The following is a 24,377-nucleotide window of genomic DNA, read 5'->3' on the forward strand; positions in this document are numbered from 1 at the left end:
GGGACAATGGACATCCCTGTCTTGAGCCCTTATGCAGGGAAAAATAGTCTGTAAGGGTATCATTGATAATAACAGCAGCTGAAGATGATTGATATATTGATTTAACAAATTGAGAGAGAGGGCCCTCAACTCCATATTTCATCAGTGCTGTAAATAGATGATCCCATGTGATGGAGTCGAAGGCCTTCTCTGCATCAATTGATACTATTGCCACATCTGGATCTGAGGTACAACGCTTCCTATCTGCTTGTTTTTGGAATACGTTTAAGACTATCTGGATTTTGCGTAAGTTACGTGAAGAGTTTCTACCCGGCATAAAACCCACCTGATCTTTGTGAATAAGTGAGCCAAAAACGTGTTTAAGCCTGTGCGCAATTATAGACATCAAAATTTTATAGTCACTGTTTAGGAGGGATATTGGCCTATATGAGCCGATCTCTTCTGCATTTTTATTTTTTTTAAGTATCAGGGTTATAAGTGATGCAGCAAAGTATTTTGAACATGTATTGTTTTTAATGAAATATTGATTAAATAGGGAGACTAATAATGGTGCAATATCCTCAGCTAGTATTTTATAAAGTTCAGCAGGGAGCTGATCTGGGCCGGCAGCCTTATTGGGTACAAGTTTTTTAATTGCATTAATTACTTCAAGTAAAGTAATAGGGAGATTTAATTCGTCTAGTCTCTGTTTTTCTAATCTTGGGAGCCGAATTTTGTCCCAGAAATCATTTTTGGTTTGCGTGTCTACCACAGTCTCAGAATAAACTTCCTTAAAATATGTACAAATATATTTTTGGATATCTGCTAAATTTGTAATAAGGCCTTCTATAGTCTTAATGGCTCCAATTGACTCCTTCTTTTTTTTAGCTTTAGTTAGATTGGCTAATGCTTTCCCTGCTTTGCCCCCATGCCTAAAGAAAAAAAACCTCTTCCTAAGGTCATCTTGTGCTGCCCTTTGTGTCAGAAATAATTCTCTTTCCTTTTAAAAATTTTTATATGCTCTCCAAAATGTCCTAGACGGATCACTAATATAAGAATTGAATGCATTACGCAATTGCGAATCAAGTTCTATGTCTCTAGCCACCTGTTTCCGCTTTTGGGCTACCAGATATGCTTTTGTTTCACCCCTTATCACTGCCTTAAACGTCTCCCATAGAGTTTCTGATTTAATTCCAGCTGTATCATTAATCTGCATAAATTCTATCCACTTAACTCTTAACCATACCTTAAATTGCGTATTTGTCGTAAGGTATCTGGGAAAAAAAACCTATTAAAATTCGCTTCATGTGCATTACCTAATTTGATATTCAGTGTGATAATGGCGTGATCTGAAATGACTATTTCTTGAATTTCAGGTTTCATTTCTAAGCGTAACATTTTATCACTTATTAGGAAATAGTCTATTCTAGACAATGTACGATGGGTCTGGATTATAAATCCGCCAGATATCTCTAACGTGCAATAGGTTAGAAAAGTTCTTAAACATTTTAACTTCTTGTTTGCTGTTCTTATTTAATGCTGGTTTCAATCTATCTAAAGTGGGGTACTTAACAAGGTTAAAGTCACCTGCAACGATGAGGTTCTCTGAGAAATGGGGTAGTAATCTACTTTGTAGGTTTACCCAGAATCCATTATCTATTTTATTAGGGCCGTAGACATTACATAGTACAAGTTTGGTCCCCGCTATTTCCATTTGTATAATAACATATCTCTCCTCTAGATCTGCCTCTATGTTAAGTATTTTAAATTGAATTTTGTTATGAAACAAAAAGGCAACACCTTTTTTCCTACTTAAACATGGTGTGCCTACTACCTCTCCTACCCAATCAGTTTTAAGTTTATTTAATTCAGGTTCGTTCAGATGAGTTTCTTGAAGAAACGCAATATCTACTCTATGTCTTTTTAGTTGGTTTAGGATCTTTTTACGTTTATGTGGTGAGGTTATCCCTCCAACATTCCAAGAAGCAAAGTTAAGTGTATTGTGCATTCTTAATTATAAAAATTATCGGGCAACATGAAATTCCTTTCATCACAAACAAACTTGTTTAGCGTCACGTACAATAAAAATTGGTAGGTAGTGGGAGAGAGAGGGGGGAGAGAAAAAAAAAAAAAGGGAAAAAAGGAAACATATAATAATATTAAAAATCAAGATTCATGGGGGTCGATCCGATAAAAATCGTCGCCCACAAAAGCTGGCGACGCCAATATTTGCGCGGGTTTGGTATCCTATATACGGCGTAACCTAGAAGTTACGCGCGTATATTTCTGCCGTCGCCCGTAGTTTTTTGGGCCATAGGTACCAAACCCGCGCAGTTTGGTATCCAATATACAGCGTAAGGACTTACATGGCGAAAAAAATCTTACTCCATTTTCACCTCGCCACAAAAAGCAGCCGTAAGAAGCCTTACGCTGACTATTGGAGCCCCGTAACTCCCTAAACTAGCTGCTAAATAAACCTAACACCTAACGCATGCGCAATGTCTATCTAGCTGTCAACCGCGATCTGCTAAATAAAACCTAACACCTAACGCATGCGCAATGTCTATCTAGCTGTCAACCGCGATCTGCTAAATAAAACCTAACATCTAACGCATGCGCAATGTCTATCTACCTGTCAACCGCGATCCCCCGCCGCAATCCCTAATAAAGTATTTAACCCCTAAACCGCCGCCATCTACATAAACTAACCCCCTACTGTGAGCCCCTAAAACCGCCACCATCTAACTGATCTATCCCCTAATGTGAACCCCTAAAACCGCCGCCATCTACCTGATCTATCCCCTAATCTGACCCCTTACACAGCCGCCAGCTATATTAATATTATTAACCCCTAATCTAATATCCATAAAGTAATAATCTCTATTACCAGCCCTTAAAAGGGCCTTTTGCGGGGCTTTGCCCCAAAGTTAACAGCTCTTTTGCCCTATAACCTGCCCTCTCTACACCGCCGCCACCTATATTAATGGTATTAACACCTAATGTAATCCCCTTACACCGCCGCCATCTATATTAAAATTATTAACCCCTAATTTAATCTACCTACCCCGCCGCCAGCTATATTATCTATATTAACCCTAAGTATATTATAGTTAATATAGTTATTACATTATATATATTAACTATATTAACCCTAATTATATTAGGGTTAATATAGTTACTATAGTATTTATATTAACTATATTAACTCTATCTAACCCTAACACCCCTAACTAAATTCTTATTAAATAAATCTAATTCATATTATAAACTAAAATATTCCTATTTAAATCTAAATACTTACCTATAAAATAAACCCTAAGGCCTAGATTTGGAGTTTGGCGGTAGCCGTGAAAACCAGCGTTAGAGGCTCCTAACGCTGGTTTTAGGCTACCTCCGGTATTTGGAGTCAGTCAAAAAAGGGTCTAACGCTCACTTTTCAGCCGCGACTTTTCCATACCGCAGATCCCCTTACGTAAATTGCGTATCCTATCTTTTCAATGGGATTTTTCTAACTCCGGTATTTAGAGTCGTGTCTGAAGTGAGCGTTAGAATTCTAACGACAAAACTCCAGCCGCAGAAAAAAGTCAGTAGTTAAGAGCTTTCTGGGCTAACGCCGGTTCATAAAGCTCTTAACTACTGTACTGTAAAGTACACTAACACCCATAAACTACCTATGTACCCCTAAACCGAGGTCCCCCCACATCGCCGCCACTCGATTACATTTTTTTAACCCCTAATCTGCCGACCGCCACCTACGTTATCCTTATGTACCCCTAATCTGCTGCCCCTAACACCGCCGACCCCTATATTATATTTATTAACCCCTAAACTGCCCCCCACAACGTCGCCGCCACCTACCTACAATAATTAACCCCTAATCTGCCGACTGCAAAGAGCCGCCACCTACAATATAGCTATGTACCCCTAATCTGCTGTCCCTAACACCGCCGACCCCTATATTATATTTATTAACCACTAATCTGCCCCCTCAACGTCGCCTCCACCTGCCTACACTTATTAACCCCTAATCTGCCGACCAGACCTGAGCGCTACTATAATAAAGTTATTAACACCTAATCCGCCTCACTAACCCTATAATAAATAGTATTAACCCCTAATCTGCCCTCCCTAACATCGCCGACACCTAACTTCAATTATTAACCCCTAATCTGCCGACTGGAGCTCACCGCTATTCTAATAAATGTATTAACCCCTAAAGCTAAGTCTAACCCTAACACCCCCCTAAGTTAAATATAATTTTTATCTAACGAAATTAATTAACTCTTATTAAATAAATTATTCCTATTTAAAGCTAAATACTTACCTGTAAAATAAACCCTAATATAGCTACAATATAAATTATATTATAGCTATTTTAGGATTAATATTTATTTTACAGGTAACTTTGTAATTATTTTAACCAGGTACAATAGCTATTAAATAGTTAAGAACTATTTAATAGCTAAAATAGTTAAAATAATTACAAATATACCTGTAAAATAAATCCTAACCTAAGTTACAATTAAACCTAACACTACACTATCAATAAATTAATTACATAAAATACCTATAATTATCTACAATTAAACCTAACACTACACTATCAATAAATAAATTAAATACAATTCCTACAAATAAATACAATGAAATAAACTAACTAAAGTACAAAAAATAAAAAAGAACTAAGTTACAAAAAATAAAAAAATATTTACAACATTAGAAATATATTACAACAATTTTAAACTAATTACACCTACTCTAAGCCCCCTAATAAAATAACAAAGCCCCCCAAAATAAATAAATGCCCTACCCTATTCTAAATTACTAAAGTTCAAAGCTCTTTTACCTTACCAGCCCTGAACAGGGCCCTTTGCGGGGCATGCCCCAAGAAGTTCAGCTCTTTTGCCTGTAAAAAAAAACATACAATACCCCCCCAACATTACAACCCACCACCCACATACCCCTAATCTAACCCAAACCCCCCTTAAATAAACCTAACACTAAGCCCCTGAAGATCTCCCTACCTTGAGTCGTCTTCACCCAGCCGAGCCAAATTCTTCATCCAAGCGGAGCAAGAAGAGGTCCTCCATCCGATAGAAGTCTTCATCCAAGCGGGGCAGAAGAGGTCTTCCATCCGATTGAAGTCTTCATCCAAGAGGCATCTTCTATCGTCATCCATCCGGAGTGGAGCGGCAGCATCCTGAAGACCTCCGACGCGGAACATCCATCCTGGCTGACGACTGAACGACGAATGACGGTTCCTTTAAATGACGTCATCCAAGATGGTGTCCCTCGAAATCCGATTGGCTGATAGGATTCTATCAGCCAATCGGAATTAAGGTAGGAATATTCTGATTGGCTGATGGAATCAGCCAATCAGAATCAAGTTCAATCCGATTGGCGGATCCAATCAGCCAATCAGATTGAGCTCGCATTCTATTGGCTGTTCCGATCAGCCAATAGAATGCGAGCTCAATCTGATTGGCTGATTCAATCAGCCAATCAGATTTTTCCTACCTTAATTCCGATTGGCTGATAGAATCCTATCAGCCAATCGGAATTCGAGGGACGCCATCTTGGATGACGTCATTTAAAGGAACCGTCATTCGTTGTTCAGTCGTCGGCCAGGATGGATGTTCCGCGTCGGAGGTCTTCAGGATGCTGCCGCTCCGGATGGATGACGATAGAAGATGCCTCTTGGATGAAGACTTCAATCGGATGGAAGACCTCTTCTGCCCCGCTTGGATGAAGACTTCTACCGGATGGAGGACCTCTTCTTGCTCCGCTTGGATGAAGAATTTGGCTCGGCTGGGTGAAGACGACTCAAGGTAGGAAGATCTTCAGGGGCTTAGTGTTAGGTTTATTTAAGGGGGGTTTGGGTTAGATTAGGGGTATGTGGGTGGTGGGTTGTAATGTTGGGGGGGGGTATTGTATGTTTTTTTTTACAGGCAAAAGAGCTGAACTTCTTGGGGCATGCCCCGCAAAGGGCCCTGTTCAGGGCTGGTAAGGTAAAAGAGCTTTGAACTTTAGTAATTTAGAATAGGGTAGGGCATTTTTTTATTGTGGGGGGCTTTGTTATTTTATTAGGGGGCTTAGAGTAGGTGTAATTAGTTTAAAATTGTTGTAATATTTTTCTAATGTTTGTAAATATTTTTTTATTTTTTGTAACTTAGTTCTTTTTTATTTTTTGTACTTTAGTTAGTTTATTTCATTGTATTTATTTGTAGGAATTGTATTTAATTTATTTATTGATAGTGTAGTGTTATGTTTAATTGTGGATAATTATAGGTATTTTATGTAATTAATTTATTGATAGTGTAGTGTTAGGTTTAATTGCAACTTAGGTTAGGATTTATTTTACAGGTATATTTGTAATTATTTTAACTATTTTAGCTATTAAATAGTTCTTAACTATTTAATAGCTTTTGTACCTGGTTAAAATAAATACAAAGTTACCTGTAAAATAAATATAAATCCTAAAATAGCTATAATATAATTATAATTTATATTGTAGCTATATTAGGGTTTATTTTACAGGTAAGTATTTAGCTTTAAATAGGAATAATTTATTTAATAAGAGTTAATTAATTTCGTTAGATAAAAATTATATTTAACTTAGGGGGGTGTTAGTGTTAGGGTTAGACTTAGCTTTAGGGGTTAATACATTTATTAGAATAGCGGTGAGCTCCAGTCGGCAGATTAGGGGTTAATAATTGAAGTTAGGTGTCGGCGATGTTAGGGAGGGCAGATTAGGGGTTAATACTATTTATTATAGGGTTAGTGAGGCGGATTAGGGGTTAATAACTTTATTATAGTAGCGCTCAGGTCCGGTCGGCAGATTAGGGGTTAATAAGTGTAGGCAGGTGGAGGCGACGTTGTGGGGGGCAGATTAGGGGTTAATAAATATAATATAGGGGTCGGCGGTGTTAGGGGCAGCAGATTAGGGGTACATAGGGATAATGTAAGTAGCGGCGGTTTACGGAGCGGCAGATTAGGGGTTAAAAATAATATACAGGGGTCATCGATAGCAGGGGTGGCAGAATAGGGGTTAATAAGTGTAAGGTTAGGGGTGTTTAGACTCGGGGTACATGTTAGAGTGTTAGGTGCAGACGTAGGAAGTGTTTCCCCATAGCAAACAATGGGGCTGCGTTAGGAGCTGAACGCGGCTTTTTTGCAGGTCTTAGGTTTTTTTTCAGCTCAAACAGCCCCATTGTTTCCTATGGGGGAATCGTGCACGAGCACGTTTTTGAGGCTGGCCGCATCCGTAAGCAACTCTGGTATCAAGAGTTGCAGTTGCGTTAAATATGCTCTACGCTCCTTTTTTGGAGCTTAACGCTGACATTATATGGACTCTCAATACCAGAGTTATTTTAAAGGTGCGGCCAGAAAAAAGACAGCGTTAGCTACGCGGGTCCTTACCGACAAAACTCTAAATCTAGCCGTAAGATAGCTACAATATAATTAATAATTGCATTGTAGCTATGCTAGGGTTTATATTTATTTTACAGGTAAATTGTTAATTATTTTAACTAGGTACAATAGCTATTAAATAGTTATTAACTATTTAATAGCTACCTATTTAAAATAATTACCCAATTACCTGTAAAATAAATCCTAACCTAAGTTACAAATACACCTACACTATCAATAAATTAAATAAACTACAAATATCTATCTAAATATACAATTAAATAAACTAAACTAAATTACAAAAACAAACAAACACTAAATTACAAAAAATAAAAAAAAGATTACAAGATTTTTAAGCTAATTACACCTATTCTAAGCCCCCTAATAAAATAATAAACCCCCAAAATAAAAAAAATTCCCTACCCTATTCTAAATTAAAAATAGTTCAAAGCTCTTTTACCTTACCAGCCCTTAAAAGGGCCTTTTGTGGGGGCATACCCCAAAGAAAACTGCTCTTTTGCCTGAAAAAAAAACACAATACCACCCCCCAACATTACAACCCACCACCCACATACACCTAATCTAACCCAAACCCCCCTTAAATAAACCTAACACTACCCCCCTGAAGATCTCCCTACCTTGTATTCACCCCGCCGGGCAGAACTCTTCATCCGACCCGGGTGATGTCCAATCAAGCGGCAAAGAAGAATTCTTCATCCCGGCGATGTTTTTCTCCAAGCGGCAGCAAAGTCTTCTTCCATCGGGCAGCATCTTCCATCGGGCTGCATCTTCAATCTTCATTCTTCGCTCCTCCAACGTGGAGCATCCATCCCGGCCGACGACTGAACGACGAATGAGGTACCTTTAAATGACGTCATCCAAGATGGCGTCCGTCGAATTCCGATTGGCTGATAGGATTCTATCAGCCAATCGGAATTAAGGTAGAAAAATCTGATTGGCTGATTGAATCAGCCAATCAGATTCAAGTTCAATCCGATTGGCTGAACCAAGTACAGTGAAATTACAAGTACAGTGAAATTACATTTAGTGACATCTATCATATATAGATGTTAAGTGCGCCAAAGACAATATGTAAAAGAATTTAACCTTTTGTTAGTTATCAGTTTTGCACTACTTGTAATAGCAGAGATTTTTTAAATATCAGCTCTGCTGCACATATTTCAGATGCATAAAGGTTTATTTAGTGACTTTGACCAGGTAATATTAATTTCACCTTATCAATCCTTCTTACTCAGACTATGGGGCCTAGTTATCAAGCCGTCAACCTCAAATACGCTGGAATTCCGCAGCGTATTTGTGGCGAGGCTGATTCGCCTTAGTTATCAAAGGCTCGAGACCGGCTAAAGTAGAATTTAGTGACGTAAGCTTCGATCCGCCGGACTCAGTCCGACACAGATCGATTCTTACGTCACTCCAGATGTTCCGCACACAAGTGCGGCACAATCTCACTACTTTTGCTAGTTATCAAATGACTAGCAGGTACGCTCTGCACTTTTACGGCCCAGCGTACCTGGTTTTCAAACCGCTACCCCTGGAGGCGGCGGATCCCATAGGAATCAATGGGAGTCTGACCATAGCGAAAGTACAAGTTCGCTGCTGACAGACATCCCATTGATTTCTATGGGAGCTGTCTGCACCTAACACCCTAACATGTACCCCGAGTCTAAACACCACTAATCTGCCCCCCTACACCGCCGCAACTAAATAAAGTTATTACCCCCTAAACCGCCACTCCTGGAGCCCACCGCAAGCTACTCTATACATATTAACCCCTAAACCGCCGCTCCCGGAGCCCACCGCAAACTACTCTATACATATTAACCCCTAAACCGCCGCTCCCTGAACCCGCCGCAACCTATATTAAATGTATTAACCCCTATCCTGCCCCCCCTACACCGTCGCCACCTATAATAAATTTATTAACCTCTAATCTGCCCCCCCTACACCGTCTCCACCTATAATAAATTTATTAACCCCTATCCTGCCCCCCACTACACCGCCGCCACTGTAATAAAATTATTAACCCCTAAACCTAAGTCTAACCCTAACCCTAACGCCCCCCTAACTTAAATATTAATTAAATAAATCTAAATAATATTTTTATTATTAACTAAATTAATCCTATTTAAAACTAAATACTTACCTTTAAAATAAACCCTAATATAGCTACAATATAAATAATAATTATATTCTAGCTATCTTAGGATTTATTTTTATTTTACAGGCAACTTTCAATTTATTTTAACTAGGTACAATAGCTATTAAATAGTTATTAACTATTTAATAGCTTACCTAGCTAAAATAAACTGAAATTTACCTGTAAAATAAATCCTAACCTAAGTTATAATTACACCTAACACTACACTATACTTTAATAAATTATTCCTATTTAAAACTAAATACTTAACTGTAAAATAAACCCTAAGATAGCTACAATATAAATAATAATTATATTGTAGCTATCTTAGGATTTATATTTATTTTACAGGTAACTTTGTATTTATTTTAGCTAGGTAGAATAGTTATTAAATAGTTATTAACTATTTAATAACTACCTAGCTAAAAGAAATACAAAATTACCTGTAAAATAAATCCTAACCTAAGTTACAATTAAACCTAATACTACACTATCATTAAATTAATTAAATAAACTACCTACAAATAACTACAATTAAATACAATTACATAAACTAACTAAAGTACAAAAAATAAAAAAGCTAAGTTACAAAAAATAAAAAATAAGTTACAAACATTTTAAAAATATTACAACAATTTTAAGCTAATTACACCTAATCTAAGCCCCCTAATTAAATAACAACCCCCCCCCCCAAAATAAAAAAATGCCCTACCCTATTCTAAATTAAATAAAGTTCAAAGCTCTTTTACCTTACCAGCCCTTAAAAGGGCCATTTGTGGGGGCATGCCCCAAAAAGTTCAGCTCTTTTGCCTGTAAAAGAAAAATACAACCCCCCCAACATTAAAACCCACCACCCACATACCCCTAATCTAACCCAAACCCCCCTTACAAAAACACTAATCCCCTGATTTAAGATAGGAAAAATCTGATTGGCTGATGGAATCAGCCAATCAGATTGAGCTCGCATTCTATTGGCTGATCGGAACAGCCAATAGAAAGCGAGCTCAAACTGATTGGCTGATTCCATCAGCCAATCAGATTTTTCCTATCTTAATTCCGATTGGCTGATAGAATCCTATCAGCCAATCGGAATTGAGGGGACGCCATCTTGGATGATGTCCCTTAAAGGAGCCTTCATTCGTCGTAGTCCGTCGGTGAAGAAGGAGGTTCCGCGTCGGCGGGAGGAAGATTCAAGACCTGGCTTGGAAGATGACATCGCCCGGATAGAAGACCTCTTCAGCGCCTCTTTGAAGATGACATCGCCCGGATCGAAGACTTCTTCATCGCCGCCTGGATGATGACTTCATCGGATGGAAGATTTCTTCAGCGCCGCTTGGAGGATTAACTTCTTCCGCTCTGGATGTCCACTTCGGTTCCATCGCTGCTCAAGTGAAGACGACTAAAGGTAGGATGATCTTCAGGGGATTAGTGTTAGGTTTTTGTAAGGGGGGTTTGGGTTAGATTTTAAGGGCTGGTAAGGTAAAAGAGCTTTGAACTTTATTTAATTTAGAATAGGGTAGGGCATTTTTTTATTTTTGGGGGGTTTGTTATTTTATTAGGGGGCTTAGATTAGGTGTAATTAGCTTAAAATTGTTGTAATATTTTTAAAATGTTTGTAACTTATTTTTTTATTTTTTGTACTTTAGTTAGTTTATGTAATTGTATTTAATTGTAGTTATTTGTAGGTAGTTTATTTAATTAATTTAATGATAGTGTAGTATTAGGTTTAATTGTAACTTAGGTTAGGATTTATTTTACAGGTAATTTTGTATTTCTTTTAGCTAGGTAGTTATTAAATAGTTAATAACTATTTAATAACTATTCTACCTAGCTAAAATAAATACAAAGTTACCTGTAAAATAAATATAAATCCTAAGATAGCTACAATATAATTATTATTTATATTGTAGCTATCTTAGGGTTTATTTTACAGGTAAGTATTTAGTTTTAAATAGGAATAATTTATTAAAGTATAGTGTAGTGTTAGGTGTAATTATAACTTAGGTAAGGATTTATTTTACAGGTAAATTTCAGTTTATTTTAGCTAGGTAAGCTATTAAATAGTTAATAACTATTTAATAGCTATTGTACCTAGTTAAAATAAATTGAAAGTTGCCTGTAAAATAAAAATAAATCCTAAGATAGCTAGAATATAATTATTATTTATATTGTAGCTATATTAGGGTTTATTTTAAAGGTAAGTATTTAGTTTTAAATAGGATTAATTTAGTTAATAATAAAAATATTATTTAGATTTATTTAATTAATATTTAAGTTAGGGGGGCGTTAGGGTTAGGGTTAGACTTAGGTTTAGGGGTTAATCATTTTATTACAGTGGCGGTGGTGTAGTGGGGGGCAGGATAGGGGCTAATAAATTTATTATAGGTGAAGACGGTGTAGGGGGGGCAGGATAGGGGTTAATAGGTTTAATATAGGTTGCGACGGGTTCAGGAAGCGGCGGTTTAGGTGTTAAACTATTTAGTTGCGGCGAGGTGCGGGATCAGCAGGATAGGGGTTAATAATTTTATTATAGAGGGCAACGGTGTAGGGGGGGCAGGATAGGGGTTACTAGGTATAATGTAGGTGGCAGCGGTGTCCGGGAGCGGCGGTTTAGGGGTTAATACATTTATCAGAGTTGCGGCAGGGTCTAGGAGCGGCGGTTTAGGGGTTAATACATTTATAAGACTTGTGGCAGGGTCTAGGAGCGGCGGTTTATGGGTTAGTAACTTTATTTAGTTGCGGGAGGCTCCTGGGGCACCGGTATAGGGATAGAACAGTGCAGTTTAGTGTGAGTGCTTAGTACAAGGCTAGCAATAAAGCTGGGAAAAAGCCGAAGAGCAGCGAGATCGGATGAGTGATAACTCTCACAGTCAGCTGCTCATAGCCCCGCAGCTTTTTGACAGCTTTATTTGATAACTTAGGCGAACGTATTCAAGGTCCGCGGCGGCGATGGTAGGCGAGCTTAGGCGAGCGTATTGGGCCGGCGAAGGCAGAAAAGTAGACGGCTTGATAACTACCCCCCAATATATCAAGATTTTCCTATTCAAAACAGAAAAATTCTTAGGTCATGCTATAGTGAGGAACTATATAATAACCTCTATCTTATGAAAATTCCAGAGGCAAAGTACAAAATTATTAAACCTTTTGTTGACCTTCAGTATTAGATTCGCTATATTAGCAGTATCTCTATTTTTATATATCAACCTAGACATATAAATTTCAGGATACTCTCTATAAAGTGTGTCTGTACTTTCCTTACGAATGTCAGCCCAATGACATAGATAGTTCCTTATCAGGCCTATTTGCTCAACTAAACAAACGAGTAAAAAAGGCCTATAAATAATCTTTGACTAGATAAATCTGTAACAAGAAAGATTAAACAATATACCTCCTATAGATAAAATTATTAACCAGATATTATTTTCTTGCAGTTAACGTGTAAATAATATTGTTTGCTCAATCCAATAAGAAAGGATTTTTAGGCTATACTTCTTAGCAGGCAAAAGAAAATGGAGCAGAAAAAGAGGAAAAAAACATGCAATTAGTTAATCAGGATAGGAAAATGTCACAAAAAAGGAGCTGCCATATACTGTATTGCTAGCATATATCATGCACATGTAAATTCTCTCAGGTAAGACACTTTTTAGTCCTTTTTACAATTAGGTATAGAGACCAGCTCGCATCTTTAGTTCCCTTATATCATTTTCCTTTAGTTATTGCCACAATTAGTTCACTAGAAATGGATCTTAATACGTTGTATTAATATAGCCAAGTCTTTTATTTCCCCCTCCTGGTACTCAATATTTATTACAGTACCTGTGCAACAACTTGTGCAGGTGTTCTAGTTTAACCCCTTATGGGATCTGATGCCATTTGTAGACACCTCACCTATCTGCAAGCTTATATCCCTTGCTAATGTGTGACATTAGTACTACATGACAGGAAATAGTGCTGCCATCTAGTGCTCTTGCTAATGTATAACATTAGTACTACATGACAGGAAACAGTGCTGCCATCTAGTGCTCTTGCTAATGTATAACATTAGTACTACATGACAGGAAATAGTGCTGCCATCTAATGCTCTTGCTAATGTATAACATTAGTACTACATGACAGGAAATAGTGCTGCCATCTAGTGCTCTTGCTAATGTATAACATTAGTACTACATGACAGGAAACAGTGCTGCCATCTAGTGCTCTTGCTAATGTATAACATTAGTACTACATGACAGGAAATAGTGCTGCCATCTAGTGCTCTTGCTAATGTATAACATTAGTACTACATGACAGGAAATAGTGTTGCCATCTAGTGCTCTTGCTAATGTATAACATTAGTACTACATAACAGGAAATAGTGCTGCCATCTAGTGCTCTTGCTAATGTATAACATTAGTACGACATGACAGGAAATAGTGCTGCCATCTAGTGCTCTTGCTGATGTATAACATTGTTGCAAAACTGCTGCCATATAATACTGCAGACACGTGCACACTCCTGAGCTTACCTTCCTTCCTTTCAACAAAGGATAACAAGAAAAAGAAGAACATTTGATAATAGAAGTACATTGGAAAGTTGTATATAATTATATTATCTATCTGAATCATTAAATAATTTTTTGGGGGTTTATGACCCTTTAAATATGGAAATAAGGTTGGTTATATACATGTACCAAAATGTATGAATGTATCAATGTGTATGTATGTATCAATATGTATGTATGTATGTATGTATCAGTATGTATGTATGTATCAGTATGTATGTACAGTGGGGCAAAAAAGTATTTAGTCAGCCACCAATTGTGCAAGTTCTCCCACTTAAGAAGATGAGAGAGGCCTGTAATTTTCATCATAGGTATACCTCAACTATGAGAGACAAAATGTGGAAACAAATACAGACAATCACATTGTCTGATTTGGAAAGAATTTATTTGCATTTTATGGTGGAAAATAAGTATTTGGTCACCTACAAACAAGCAAGATTTCTGGCTCTCACGGACCTGTATCTTCTTCTTTAAGAGGCTCCTCTGTTCTCCACTCATTACCTGTATTAATGGCACCTGTTTGAACTTGTTATCAGTATAAAAGACACCTGTCCACAACTTCAAACAGTCACACTCCAAACTCCACTATGGTGAAGACCAAAGAGCTGTCGAAGGACACCAGAAACAAAATTGTAGACCTGCACCAGGCTGGGAAGACTGAATCTGCAATAGGCAAGCAGCTTGGGGTGAAGAAATCAACTGTGGGAGCAATAATTAGAAAATGGAAGACATACAAGACCACTGATAATCTCCCTTGATCTGGGGCTCCACGCAAGATCTCACCCTGTGGGGTCAAAATGATCACAAGAACAGTGAGCAAACATCCCAGAACCACACGGGGTGACCTAGTGAATGACCTGCAGAGAGCTGGGACCAACGTAACAAAGGCTACCATCAGTAAAAAACTATGCCGCCAGGGACTCGGATCCTGCAGTGCCAGACATGTCCCCCTGCTTAAGCCAGTATGCTAGAGAGCATTTGGATGATCCAGAAGTGGATTGGGAGAATGTCATATGGTCAGGTGAAACCAAAGTAGAACTGTTTGGTAGAAACACAACTCGTCGTGTTTGGAGGAGAGAGAATGCTGAGTTGCAACCAAAGAACACCATGTCTACTGTGAAGCATGGGGGTGGCAACATCATGCTTTGGGGCTGTTTCTCTGCAAAGGGAACAGGACAACTGATCCGTGTACATTAAAGAATGAATGGGGCCATATATCGTGAGATTTTGAGTGCAAACCTCCTTCCATCAGCAAGGGCATTGAAGATGAAACGTGGCTAGGTCTTTCAGCATGACAATTATCCCAAACACCCCTCCCGGGCAACGAAGGAGTGGCTTTGTAAGAAGCATTTCAAGGTCCTGGAGTGGCCTAGCCAGTCTCCAGATCTCAACCCCATAGAAAACCTTAGAAGGAAGTTGAAAGTCTGTGTTGCCCAGCGACAGCCCCAAAACATCACTGCTCTAGAGGAGATCTGCATGCAGTAATGGGCCAACATACCAGCAACAGTGTGTGACAACCTTGTGAAGACTTACAGAAAAAGTTTGACCTCTGTCATTGCCAACAAAGGATATATAAGTATTGAGATTAACTTTTGATATTGACCAAATACTTATTATCCACCATAATTTGCAAATAAATTATTTCCAAATCAGACAATGTGATTGTCTGGATTTGTTTCCACATTTTGTCTCTCATAGTTGAGTTATACCTATGATGAAAATTACAGGCCTCTCTCATCTTCTTAAGTGGGAGAACTTGCACAATTGGTGGCTGACTAAATACTTTTTTGCCCCACTGTATGTATCAATATTTATGTATGTATCAATATGTATGTATGTATCAATATGTATGTATGTATCAGTATGTATGTATGTATGTATCAATATGTATGTATGTATGTATCAATATGTATGTATGTATCAATATGTATGTATGTATGTATGTTTCAATATGTATGTATGTATCAATATGTATGTATCAGTTGGTTAACCAAGTATTCAGTATATATGCATTGCTCTTTAATTGATTGGTCTACTGAGTAATTAGTTAACAGAGGTTTAAGACAACATGGAAATAAAAAATAAAAAAGGGTTAAATGAGCAAAAGAAACATAATAAGTACAATGAGTGACAGGTAGAGTTCTACCTTTGGGCTTCTGTCGTTGAATTTTTCTGATTTGTTGAATTGTTTGATATGCAAACGGCGGAGTTCATTAATGGACAAAAATGGACAAAACAAAAAATGTTTTGTTCATTCGTTCATACCCTTTGGCACCAAAAAAGGTGCAGGAATGGGGGGAAGAAGTTATATTGTTTGGTTAATAAGCTCCTTTGTTTGTAATGATGTACAGGGGACCTTACCATTCATTTGACCATTGTCCCCTGTCTAACCCTGTTATAGTATTTATGGCTGATGTAAGGGACAGCCGGACAGGCACTAAATGCTGGATTTTAGTCATACACGAGTTGTATGTTCTTTTAACATTAAAAGATATCTTTTTTTAATTGTTTAAATGCTATTAAAAAATTTGTTTGTAAATAATTTTTTTATTAAGGTTGTATAACAATTAGAACAGGTGAATTATATCACAGAGTTCCAAGAAAAAAAGAAAATAACAACAAAATCACTGAAATGTACATAGTGAGAAGAAATCACAGTTCAAAATGTTTCTCCAAGTAATTGAACATCAAAATAAGAACACAAATATTGCCCAATTATTCAAATAAAAATAAACCTCAGGTTTTCTATTAAGGTATATCCCCTTGAACTATACTACAATGTGAAATAAAATGATTTCCCCCAGCAATAAATAGAGGTTTCTTTTGGACCCCCTAAAGGTGATTCATGGCACATGTTGAGCAAAAAGAGGCTGCTTCTTGGGTGTTAACTAGCCAGAGAACAAGCTATTATGCTGTTGTTCATTCCCAGGTTGAGTGCTTCTCTCTTTTTATTTATACAAATTATGACACTTAGGGAAGTCTCCCTAAGTGTGATGCGGGAATCCAGCCATGGACCCATTGCTCAGTGTGCCTAGAGGGATATGCTGCACCTCACTGACAAGGCCCAAAATAGGCTGAAACGTACATCTGGGGTTTTGCTGTTTCTCTCGTTCAGAGAGGGATTGCCTGGTATTTCGGGGCTGGACTGTACTGTTATGTCAGGATCAGACAGATATGCTTCAGGAAAGTTCTTCTCTGTGAAAGGCACATGTTGAGCAAAAAGAGGCTGCTTCTTGGGTGGTAACTAGCCATAGAACAAGCTATTATGCTATTGTTCATTCCCAGGTTGAGCGTTTCTCTCTTTTTATTTATGCAAATTATGACACTTAGGGAAGTCTCTCTAAGTGTGATGCGGGAATCCAGACGTGGACCCGTTGCTCAGTGTGCCTAGAGGGATATGGCTACACCTCACTGACGAGGCCCAAAATAGGCTGAAACGTACGTCTGGGGTTTTGATGTTTCTGTCGTTCAGAGATGGATTGCTTGGTATTTCGGGGCTGGACTGTACTGTTAAAGGGACATAATACTCATATGCTAAATCACTTGAAACTGATGCAGTATAACTGTAAAAAGCTGACAGGAAAATATCACCTGAACATCTCTATGTAAAAAGTAAGATATTGTACCTCACAATCTCCTCAGCTCAGCAGAGTAAGTACTGTGTAAAAACTTATACTCAGCTGCTCCCAGCTGCAGGTAAAAAAAAAATAGAAAATGAAGAAATGAACAGCAGCCAATCAGCATCAGCAGTGCAGAAGTCATGAACTCTTTTACTGCGATCTCATGAGATTTGACTTAACTCTCATGAGATTTCATTGTAAACTTCCCTACACTGAATAGGGAAATAACATGAGAGTGCATGAGGCTCATCCCTTCGGCTGTCCCGGGACAGACATACTAATATGCTGCTTAGAAATCCTTTACAATGGGAAGTGGCTACTGAGGAACTTTTGAGGTAAAATAGCTTTCTTTTTTACATAGAGATGTTTAGGTGATCTTTTCTAGTCAGCTTTTTACAGCTATACTGCATCACTTTCAAGTGTTTAAACATTTGGGTATTATGGCCCTTTAAGTCAGGATCAGACTGATATGCTTCAGGAAAGTTCTTCTCTATGAAAGGTACATGTTGAGAAAAAAGAGGCTGCTTCTTGGGTGGTAACTAGCCATAGAACAAGCTATTATGCTTTTGTTCGTTCCCAGGTTGAGCGCTTCTCTCTTTTTATTAATGGCAATTATGAAACTTAGGGAAGTCTCCCTAAGTGTGATGCAGGAATCCAGATGTGGACCCGTTGCTCAGTGTGCCTAGAGGGATATGGCTGCACATCACTGACGAGGCCCAAAATAGGCTGAAACGTACTTCTGGGGTTTTGCTGTTTCTCTCGTTCAGAGAGGGATTGTTTGGTATTTCGGGGCTGGACTGTACTGTGAAGTCAGGATCAGACTGATATGCTTCAGGAAAGTTCTTCTCTGTGAAAGGCACATGTTGAGCAAAAAGAGGCTGCTTCTTGGGTGGTAACTAGGCATAGAACAAGCTAGTATGCTATTGTTCGTTCCCAGGTTGAGCGCTTGTCGCTTTTTATTTATAGAATGGGGAACTTAGGGGGTGAGAAAAAAAATAATAAAATGGGCCCTTTTCAGACCCAAGATATGGAATAAAATGATAATTAGCCAGCTTTGTGTGAAATTAGTTAAGTAGGTGGAATATATGTAAAGAGGATCTCCAAACCCGGGAGTCTATTTTACCCATGAGGGAGATATAGGGCAAAAAAATTAAATAACTCTTTAAACTAAGTCTAATGCAGCAAACATTCTAATAATAAGGGCTCAGATATTAGTCTAAATTTAATTAGTTACCTCTCATAACTGTAGATATCTAGCATGAGAACAACCACAGGACCTCCCATCTTAATAAGTTGCTACTCAAAGTGACTATATGCTGTAGTCAATTAAGGTGTGTATTAATTAAGTACTATAAGAGTATAGTAACTCTCAATAGAGTCATTAACAGTTTATTTCTGAGTGAGTCATATAGTTAACCAGGTAAAGGAGACTCTTGTGAGGTTCCTGTGATACTTGTACTTATAGGGAGATGCAGCACGATCACATATAACAGATCACTGTAATATATATTTCACTATAGTGGAAACATGATTTACCCCTCCACCTTGTAGCAGGGCTCATTTTGAACCTTCATATTAAAGAAAATGTATAATCTCATATCTAACCATCTGGACTGTTTACTGCAATAGTGGTGCCCTGTGGGTGTTGCAAACTCTAAGGTGTATAGGAGAGAACTTCTCACAGCTAGGCATGTTGTCTTTGTATCTAAGCATAGCAAACCTTATATGACAAAAAAAAAAAAGCTATTGCAAGCTAAGCTTAAGTTTAGGCTGTATACAAACATGTTATTTCACCCTGGACCACCTCATTAAATAATCTAATTACAACTAAGTTTGCTGACTCTATATATAAGTGTAGTAAATTGTATAAAAACTGTTCGAAAATGTTAGACTTGCATAAGCCCTCTAAAACTGTTTTTAGCAGGAATAGACTCTAAATTAAACCTTAAATAACTATTATAAACAGAACAGAAATTTAGGCAGAATACATACACGCTATTAGATAGAGTGTCTCAGGCAGGAGCCAAAGTCCTATATAGCGGAGACTTGTATAATGTCTTTCATCTTCTAGTTCTCTTTGCTAAATAATAGCTGTGAAAGGGTTAGCTGATTAGCCAACTCCGGTTTTGAGGCCCTTCATCTTAAAAAAATGTGGGCAATCGATGGCTTGGAAGAGGCTGTGTGGCTCATCTAGTGGGGACAGTGTAGGTCTAATGCAGGTCCCAATGTAATAGACAGCTTTCTAAATGTTAGATTGTAGGTCAAGTGATATGCTGTTTGCACTACCAATTTTAGGAAAAAGGAGCAGGTCAGGCTGTACCGTTCGGTAGTGTGTAGGCGGCGTCCAAGTGATCAGAATGTCCCCTGGTTCATCCACATTATGGTAGAGCTGTTCTAAGGTCTGGTCATCACTTTCAAGTGAAACGAGTGGGAGAGGTTTGCCAACATCCATAAACGGTGCATTGCTATCAGGTGTTACAGGCAGTGGTGGTTAACAATTGGATCGGAGTGTACAGTGGCATCAGCTTCAAAGAACACCCTTAGCTCTGAGGTCTGTACACTAGTAAATTCTTCAGTATGCAATCTCCTAAACGCTGCTGTCAGTAGCTGCTCAAGCCTCAGGTAATGATCGTCCAGTAGTTTAATTCCTCTCCTCACATAAAATTAGTGCCATTATAATCTCTCTCATGTGTAGTATTTTTCCCCTTACATGTCGGGTTAGTTGCTTTTCAAATGTGACAAGCAGATAAGGGGTATGGTGTTGTAAGGCTAAGTAATAAGTCATGGATTTTGAAAAGAGCCTTGCTGACTCTGTAATAACCCCTAAACCAAGCGGGGGTGTTGAGGCCTATCCGCACACGGCCACCGCAGGTCTCAACGGCCCAGATTGACAAGTAGAGAATGGTTTTAGACATATATCATTCGGCTCAGCTTAGTATTTAGATGTGATCCATACAAATTTCAGCAGCGGATGTTAAGTAAGGTAGTTGATATTCGGTGCATATTCAACCACTTGCTTCTCCATTGTCAATGTTGCTGCCGGCCATGACAGCTGCCTGGACAAGCCCCCGCTATAAGATTTTTATTAATATTAATTCTCTATCAACTAGATTACGAGTTTTGCGTTTTAATGCTGAAAAAATGGCCATTTCGGAGTTAAAACAGCAACGCAGTCATTACGAGTCGTGTTGGTATAGCTGTACCGCAAGCATTTTAGCCTGTAACGGAACGTCAGTCCCGCACTAAAAAAAATGACGTTTATGCGTGGAATTTCCATAGCGCTGCTATTACAAGTTTTGCGGTGAGGCTAAAAAGCTTGCGTTCCAGCCTATACCAACACGATCCGATACTGAGACCAGTAGTTATGAGTTTTATGCAGCAAAACTGTTACACAAAACTCATAACTAAAGTGTTACAAAGTACACTAACACCCATAAACTACTTATTAACCCCTAAACCAAGGCCCTCCCACATAGCAAACACTATTTTAAAGTTATTAACCCCTAATCTGCCGCTCCCGACATCGCCGCAGCTAATAAAATTTATTAACCCCTATTCCCCAGCACCCCAACATCACCCACACTATAATACAGATATTAACCCCTATTCCGCCGCTCCCCGACATCGCCACCGCTAAATAAAGTTATTAACCCCTAAACCTATGGCCTCCCACATCACTGCCACTAAATAAACTGATTAACCCCTAAACCTAACAACCCCCTAACTTTAAATTAAAATTACAAGATCCCTATTTTAAATAAATAAAAACTTAACTGGGAAATAAAAAAAAAAAAAAAAAAACTATAATTAAACTAACATTACTATCATAATAAAATTAAAATAATTATCACTTCTAAAAAAATTAAATCTACAGTTACAAAAAATTAAAAATACTAAATTACAAAAAATAAAAAAATACTTAATTACAAAAAAATATACTACATTACGAAAAATAACAAATGAAATTATCCAAAATAAAGACAATTAACCTAATCTTATACACCTATCAAAATAAAAAAGCCCCTCCAAAATAAAAAAAAAAAACCCTGGCCTACAATAAACTGCCAATAGCCCGTAAAAGGGCATTTTGTAGGGCATTGCCCTAAAGAAATCTGCTCTTTTCCCTGAAAAAAAAATAATTCAAAGACCCCCCTAACAGTAAAACCCACCACCCAACCAACCCCACAAAATAAAAAACGAACTCTAAAAAAAAACCTAAGCTACCCATTGCCCTTAAAAGGGCATTTGTATGGGCATTGCCCTTAAAGGGCATTCAGCTCTTTTTCTTGTCCTGAAAAGGACATTCAGCTCTTTTAAGAAAACCCAAACCCTAATCTAAAAAAAAAAGAAACACCCAAAAAAAGTTTAAAAAAACCTAACACTAACCCCCGACGATCCATTTACAGTTTTTGAAGTCCGGAAGTCCATCCTCATCTCGACGGTGAGAAGACTTCATCCAGGCGGCGAGGTCTTCATCCATCCAGGCGGCGTCTTCTATCTTCATCCAGACGGCATCTTCTTTCTTCATCCAGGTTGCATCTATCTTTATCCCAGCGGAGCGGAGCAGCTCCATCCTGAAGACATCCGGCACGGAGCATCCTCTTCATACGGTCGCCTCCGTACACTGAAACTTTTGATTTCAATAGCCAATAGAATTTCAGTAGCTCTCATCCTATTGGCTGATTTGAACAGCCAATAAGATTTAAGTAGCTCTCATCCTATTGGCTGATTTGAATTTTAAAAACCAAATCAGCAAATAGGAATGCAAGGGATGCCATTTTGAAAAGGCTCCCTTGCATTGAAGATTCAGTATACGGCGGCGACCGTATGAAGAGGATGCTCCGCGCCGGATGTCTTCAGGATGGAGCCGCTCCGCGCCGCCGGGATGAAGATAGAAGACACCGCCTGGATGGATGAAGACCTCGCCGCCTGGATGAAGACTTCTCGCCACCTGGATGAGGTTTGATGTCCGGACTTCAAAAACTGTAAGTGGTTCGTCAGGGGTTAGTGTTATGTCATTTTAATCTTTTTTTTTGGGTGGGTTTTTTTTTTAGATTAGGTTTTGGGCTTGTCTTAAAAGAGCTGAATGCCCTTTTACGGGCAAGAAAAAGAGCTGAATGCACTTTTAAGGGCAATGCCCATTCAAATGCCCTTTGGGTAGCTTAGTTTTTTTTATTTTGAGGGTTGGTTGGCTGGTGGGTTTTACTGTTGGGGGTCTTTGTATTTTTGTTTCAGGGAAAAGAGCTAATTTCTTTAGGAAAATGCCCTACAAAAGGCCATTTTAAGGGCTATTGGTAGTTTATTGTAGGCTAGGGGTTTTTTTTTATTTTGGAGGGGCTTTTTTATTTTGATAGGGATATTAGATTATGTGTAATTGTTTTTATTTTTAATAATTTCGTTTGTTACTTTGTTGTAATTTAGTATTTTTTTATTTTTTGTTGAATTTTTTAATTTATGTAATTGATAGTTAATTTCCCAGGTAAGTTTTTTTTATTTATTTAGGGATCTTGTAATTTTAATTTAAAGTTAGGGGGTTGTTAGGTTTAGGATGTAATAGTTTAATTTATTTTTTTGCGATGTGGGGGCTGGCGGTTTAGGGGTTAATATGTTTATTTAGTGGCAGTGATGTGGGAGGCCAGAGGTTTAGGGGCTAATAACTTTATTTAGTGGCGGCGTTTTCGGGAGCGGCCGATTAGGGGTTAATAGATTTATTTGGTGGCGTTGATGTCGGGACAGCAGATTAGGGGTTAATAACTTTATTTAGGTGTCGGCGATGTCGGGGGCAGCAGATTAGGGGTGTTTAGACGTGGGGTTTATGTTAGGGTGTTAGGTTTAAACCTAACTTTTTTTCCCCATAGACATCAATTTGGTTGCGTTATGTAGCTTTTTCATTCCGCGATCGTAGGTTTTAGTTTTTTGCTAACACTTTCTCTCCATTGATGTCTATGGGGAAGGCGTGCACAAGCACGTCAAAGCAGCGCATTTTTTTTTTGCGATATGGAGCTCATCGCCACCATATCGTACACACAAGGCGGCTTTTTAAAAACTCATAATGGCAGCGCTATGGAGGGTGAAATAACGCAACTTTTGTTGCGTTAGTTTCGCACCATCTATAGCGCAAAACTTGTAATCTAGCTATATATTAGCTGTTCCCATTTTAAATTACGGCAATTAATTAAAATCCTATATTTGTCTGTACCGAATGCTCGCATAACACATTTTTCAAACAAAACAAATCTTTCGTCAGTGCACACGTCTAGTGGCAGGTATTTCCATATCTAGCTGATTTTGTGCACAAAACTAATTTTTTTTTTCTGGAAATATCTGTGTGTGATGAATTCCTTAATATGGCGCTGTTTGTGTAAATTAAATGTTAAGTTTAAATTAAACCTAGATCCAACAAGATCAATGTTTTTGGAGTCAGAAAGAGTTTATTGCAGGTAGATGAATATACTTGCATTTATGTATTTATTTATTCTGTGAAAAATATTTAGATCCAACAGGGTCTGTATTTGCTTATGTGAAAAAAGATTAATATCTAATTGTGTACAAGTGATATGAATTCAACAGGATTTGTATGCACGTTGCTTGAAATAGACTTGGTTGTCCAAAAAAGTTTGCATCTTGATGTATTTGTGTAAATAATACATGGTTGCCGTTTACCTTGTTC

Source organism: Bombina bombina, chromosome 5 (assembly GCF_027579735.1).
Source record: "Bombina bombina isolate aBomBom1 chromosome 5, aBomBom1.pri, whole genome shotgun sequence".
NCBI classification, from domain to species: domain Eukaryota; kingdom Metazoa; phylum Chordata; class Amphibia; order Anura; family Bombinatoridae; genus Bombina; species Bombina bombina.